The sequence below is a fragment of the Podarcis liolepis genome (assembly GCF_965112155.1).
Source record: "Podarcis liolepis genome assembly, chromosome: 4".
NCBI lineage: Eukaryota > Metazoa > Chordata > Lepidosauria > Squamata > Lacertidae > Podarcis > Podarcis liolepis.
Window position 1 is genome coordinate 30,463,203 of NC_139558.1, and position 6,000 is coordinate 30,469,202.

At 49.0% G+C, this 6,000-nt stretch overlaps 1 protein-coding gene across 4 annotated transcripts in view; it reads right to left on the reverse strand.

The window, feature by feature from the left end:
- Window positions 1-5,240, reverse strand: part of NCK2 (NCK adaptor protein 2) — a 70,874-nt gene extending 65,634 nt beyond the window's left edge. Inside the window, exon 1 of one of the 4 annotated variants that reach the window (XM_083501569.1) lies at window positions 4,545-5,240. The gene's annotated coding sequence lies outside the window, so the exon portion shown is untranslated. Of the gene's footprint in view, window positions 1-4,059; window positions 4,168-4,544 lie in introns of those variants that run through there. The other 3 variants (XM_083501570.1, XM_083501572.1, XM_083501571.1) reach the window with 3 other exon arrangements.
- Window positions 5,241-6,000: the final 760 nt, after the last annotated feature.

Below are 6,000 nucleotides of genomic sequence, written 5' to 3' on the forward strand. Positions count from 1 at the left end.
TGAAGCAACTTTTAATAGTTGTTTTCAAGTCAGTTGATGAATCCCGATATACAGGCCATAACTTTTTCTTTTTAAAAAAATGCATTCGTTCCATGCAACAGAGAATATAAATTACAACCAACATCACATACCAATATACATCTCAAGTTCATATATAGCTACAAGGTGTGAAAGAAGTCCCTCAAAATCAATGTAGTTATTCCAGAGTACACAATCTGGTTACCTGCTGGTGAGTGCCTTAGCCCCTAATCCTATACATTTGCACTTGTTATAGGAAGCCTGTGAAATGGGTTTTCATGAAGTGTTGCACCGCTGCAGCCATATGCCCCTTCCTAGTGAAGTACAGTGGTACCTCGGGATGCGAACGGGATCTGTTCCAGAGCCCCATTCGCATCCTGAATAGAACATAAGACACGACTGCGCGTCTGCACGGGTAACGTTTTGCTGCTTCCGCGCATGCGCGTGACATCATTTTGAGTGTCTGTGCATGCGTGAGCAGTGAAACCCGGAAGCAACGCGCTCCGTTTCTTCTGGGTTGCCATGGAGCGCAACCCGAAAGCGCTCAACCTGAAGCACATTCAACCCGAGGTATGACTGTATTCCAAATATCACACCAAATTCCTTAAAAAGTACATATCCCTAAAAAGAACATATCCCTAAAAACTCAAACGAAACACCCAAGTGAACTGATCTATGCTTTACAAAAGCTACATTAAACAGGCTCAAAATAATACATGTCACTGAACATATGCCCTTATTTACTAAACTAGCGAAATCATATCTGAGGAGAGCAAAGAGAGGAGAGTTCCTTTCCTCCAAAATCCACAATGACCACTGGATGACATCCTCACTCATCACACCACACCACACCCACTCCTAAAGCAGAACAGCTGTCCTTGACCTCACTTCCAACAATAATGTTCTGCACAGTTCTTAATAAATGTTCATTACGGCACGCAGGATGTGTAGGAGAAGGGCCAGGTAAGTTACCTGCTACGAGGCACATATTTTTAGGACTGCTTGGCACAACCCAGTCCTCAAAATGTAGGCCCTTTGCTTTCGTATAAAAGAACAGCCCCCATTCTCCAATATGGAAGTAAGTAAAGAGACACTATCGGCACAGTGGCAAGCCCCCTTCTCTGGCTCTGGTTACTCCTGCTATAGGGAGGTATTAAACCAGTTCTGGATAGGGCAGTGAAGAACCAAATATTGGGGGGGGGGGGGGAGAGAGAGAGAGAGAGTCCTGAAAACATAAAGCAGTGGCCAGATGTGCCTTTTACCAGTGCAGGCTTGTACACCAACCCTATCTCAGTTACCCATGAATCAGCTCCTCCAAGTTGGGACTACCTGTGTTGCAGGACTGTCAGGGAGGTTTGGAAACTCGGATCATTATAAAATGTAGGCATCCAGATGCTAGATGCCATCTGAACGTGTGACAGCTGTGTTTGCCGCCTCTCTAATAAGCATTGCAACTGATGCAAACGGTCTTCAGCTCAAAGGCCGCATTCAAAGCTGACCAACCCTCCAAACAGCCATACGCCAGGGGTGATCATGGCCAAAATGGCCAGCAAAACATGCACCTTACATACCACACATGCAAGTACACTCATAAGAGGTTTAAACATCTCAGCCTAGCACTGTAATGGGATGGTCTCCTGATGGAGAAGACAGGAGTTGGGAGACTTTGTGGACATCATAGAGACCACAGGTTTACTGCTATGTTTCCAGGCCCAACGTGCCCATATGAACCTTTAAATCAATTTGGAAATAGGTTAGCTTGCACATACACCAATATCAAAAGTCTTGCTGATGTAAAGATTGGCATGCATAAGAGACAGGGCCTTCTCAGTGATGGCTCCAGAGTTATGGGGCTCCTTTCCGGTTATGCCTGGCTCCTTTTAAGTACGGGCCTTTAAGTGGGGCTTGCAAAATGATTTTCACTGCTGCCTTTTCTCAAGTGTGCAAATGATGTGCATGCCTCGGAAAACAATTTTCTCATAATAATTGTACCCTATTTGATGTGTCTCAATTTATCTTGTACCTTTTTATATATGATGCTTTGGGTGTAAAAAGTGATTTATAAAGACTCTGAATGAATGCATTAAAATAATCAATAGCAAATCACACTTATCTGCTTACATAATTTATCTTCTGAACATACCACCATAAAGTAAATGAAATTTACAACGTCAGAATTTTTTTAAAAACCCAGGATTCCAGAGTTCTATTGCTAATAGTAAAAACCATCAAGGCTGATTTAGATACCAACTCTTTACCCTTAAGTTCCCTACAGAGCATCAAAGCTATTTTCACATAAGTGAAGGTAAACAGAGTCGGCTATTTATGTGAAGATGACTAAGCAGTGTGCACTCTTTTATGCTTTATTATTTACACACATATTAACTGCTCAATATCCAGTTAGATAATGATCATTTAAGTCACGTGAATATATCCGAAGGTCCCCTGTTTTCTAGAGAAGTAATAAATCATCTTCTCTATGTTGGACTGTGGGGAAAACCAAAGCAGAACTATTCCAGTAATGTCCATATTAAGGAGTACAGTACTGTATGGTTATAATTTCTTCCAAGCAAATTCTGCAGTCTTCCTCACTTTAATTCCTTGTGTAGCAAATCCAAAACACTTTCAATATGATTTCAAGAACTCCAACTTGAGCGAAGGGCCATTTATGAAACACCTTTGAGGTGCTTCAACGTTAGGGAAAGTAGCTGTTAAAATATTATGAACCCTCCTGAAAGCTAAAATTTGAATATTCAGCTCTGCCCATCCCTGATACATACCCGCAGACAAAACCTAGACTGAGCCAAACTCCCAACAATGCAAACTGATGCATGCACCTCTCAATCCATGTTTTGAGAGGGTGCTATTGCCCAAGACTGGCATACACCTAAATATGTGAATGTAGCAAACATGTATATCATACAGGTGTACTTGTCAGGGATTGGCTGCAGCTTCCTGCAGAGTGTACCTGAGCTTGCCTCTGCACAAAAATCTGAAATGGCGCTAAGTAAAAGCTAACAAAGAATACAAATTTCAGTGTTTTAAGATGATCCATCAATTGTAACATGGAAGAAGAAAGTAATAAGCATTACACCCAAAACAGCTCAGCTGAATCTACCCTATGCACAATTATAGGCCTTACTGCAAGTAGATAAGCTTCAGGACTGACTATAAACGCACTAAGTGACTATCTACATACAATAATAAAAGTAGCAGTAGTACTTAGCAAAAGGCAGGGGTGTCTTAATCGTGGTGCTTAAATAAAGCAGGTGGGGCTAACCTGAAGCCCTCCAGATGTTGCTGAACTAAACTCCTATCAACCCCACCCAGCGTGACCAATAATAATAAATGATGGGTGTCATAGTTTAGCGACATCTGCAGGGTCACAGGTTAGTCACTTAGATGTGAAGCTTTAGAATGCTCTGTTGCAACCACCCTATATTGTTCTTCATATACGGGGAGTAACATAATGCTCTTGAGACATCTACCCACTTTATGCTTAAAAGCTTCCTGATACAAAAAAATAGTAATCAACTAGTATAAGCCACTGCTTCTCTCTATTTAAAAAACAGCTCCCCCGCGCCCCCCCTTCAGCACTTCTGTAAAGCCACCACTCTTGCCATATATTTAATCCCTCTGTCCCGCTCCCTCACTTCTTCCAGTCCACAAAGGAGTAAAAAAAAGAAAAAAACTAGACCTGGTGCCTCGCCCCCCCTTTTTTGCAAACAGCAAATGATCTCCTATGTGTGGGGAGTAAACTCCCACCTCTACTTCCAGCCTCATCGTCCCTCCCTCCCCCCCAAAAACACACACACCTAGATTCCGCCCCCCCATCTCCCCGCCCCACGTAGTGCTTTGCAACACCCAGCACTTCTCCGTCTGGACCACCCCGCCTCTTCTTTCCTCCTCCTCTCTGCCCCCCCCCGCCTGAAAACAAAACAAAACAAAACCCGAAACCTAGTCCCTTCTTTCTTTCGAGATGCCTAAGCTTGCTCCCCCCACCCCCATGGGTGGAATTAAAACCCCTATTCCCAAACGCACCCTTTTCCATTTCTCCCCCGGATTCCACAATAGTCGTCCATAGTTCCGAGGGCGGGGTAGGCGAAGGCAGCTGCTTCCCCACCCCCCACCCCCCGAAAAGTCCCTCCCTTTCCGTCACGACCCCTTGATTTATGTGATCTATAAATCAGAGGGGGGGGGGGTTAAAAATGTTGAATCCTTTTTTTAACCCACCCACCCCCGCCTCTCTCTCCCTCCCCCCCCCCCCGCCGTCGCAAAACCCGGCGCTGGAGAGAGACCGAAGGGAGAAGGAGAAGGGCGGAGGCAGCCCGTCCATAAGCAGGCTGCCTTCTCTCCGTGCGCCCTCCCCGCATCCCCAACGGGGCGCGCCTGCTAGGCCCCGCGGCCACGGGACGGGCGCGGAGAGGGGGTCCCCGAGGGGGCTTCAAACCCCCGAGCCCGCCCCCCTCAACTCCTCCAAGTTGATGGCGGCTGGCGATATTCTTGCTCGCTCGCTCTCGCCTTACCTGGCTTGGCGGGAGGAAGGGGAGACCCGCCGGTGGTCCGCTCCTCCGGGCGCGTCGGGGCTCCCCGGGCCAGGCGCGCGGGCGGAGGATTAATAATGGCAGGAGGCGGCGGAAGGGAGCAGGCTGCTCTCCCCGGCGGGCTCCGCTCTTTGTCTCGGCGGCGGCTCCTCTTTCTCTCCCCGCTTGGACCCCGTGCGCGGCTTGCTCTGCTTCTCCTTCTCCTTCGCCCAGCGGGCCGGGCGCTCGCGGGCCGCCGGCGTCTCCGCGCTCCCCTCCCGGGCTCCTCTCCGCCTTCCTCCCGCGGCTCGACGTGTCCAAGGCCCCAGCGCTCCTGCCGCCGCTCAGCCCAGCAGCAGCAGCAGCGGGCCCCTCCCCCTCTGCCCAGGCAGGCAGCTCCCTCCCTCCCTCTCCCTCTTTTCCTTTTCCTCCTCCTTCCTCCCCTGGCCGCCCCTTCCCTTCCTGCCGCCGCCGGGATCGCGTAGGGCGGGGAGGAGGAGAGCAGCCCTCCTCTCCCCTGCTTTCCTTTTCCGTCTCCTGGGAGGATCTCCTTCTCTTCCTGCTGCTGCTGCTGCAACAACCCCCCCTCCCTCTTTTCTTTTTTAATTCCTGCTCTTCCTCCCCACCCCGAGCAGGGAGGGGGGGAACACACACGATTTTTTTATTTTTGGAGCAGCCGGTGCAAGAACCGCAGTCTCTCTCTCGCTCTTCACACCTACGCGCCTCTCTAATTTGGGGAGGGACTTTTTTTTCTTTCTTGCTCTCGGTCTGCAGCAGCTTCGCGCACTCTTTCGCTTTGATTATGATGGTGATGATGATAATAGGAATAAACCCCCGAGATTCAAACTCTTTATTTCTCTCTCCGGGACTTCTGGAGGAGGGAGAGGGAGCACGTGGAGGGGCGCAATGGGCGCAAAAGCGCACCGGGACCGCATAGAAAAGTAGCCCGCTCCTTGCGCGGGACTTAGGAGCCCCCAAACCCTGTGGAAATATTAGGGAGGTGGGGGTCACCTAACTCCGCCAGATCTGGCTGGGGGGACGGGACACTTTTCAGCCATCGACTTATATACCCGTGTGCCTGTATTTTAATTTTTGCGCCCTCCCCCGTTGGAGAAGGTTGCCCCTCGATTTGTTTCTTAAAAGGCCCGGAGCGGCTTGTAAATCTGGGCTTCCCTGCCAATCCTGTCCCGATTCCAGCCTGCGAACTTTCTGGATTAGCTATCAATCCAGGGAAGAGAATCGAAACCGTTAACACGGGACTCGGGACGCGCGTAAATGGAGAGCTCGGATCCGCGCCCACGGTTTGCTGCGTGATTCTCACCCTCTCTATTTTAAGGTGGGGATGGAAAACAAAAACAGCACCATGGAGGAAAGTGCTTCTGATGCTGCTTGTTTTTCCTAGGCGGGGGGGGGGGGCATAGATCCAGAAAGAAACGGGACGGTTTCGAAGACGTCGGAT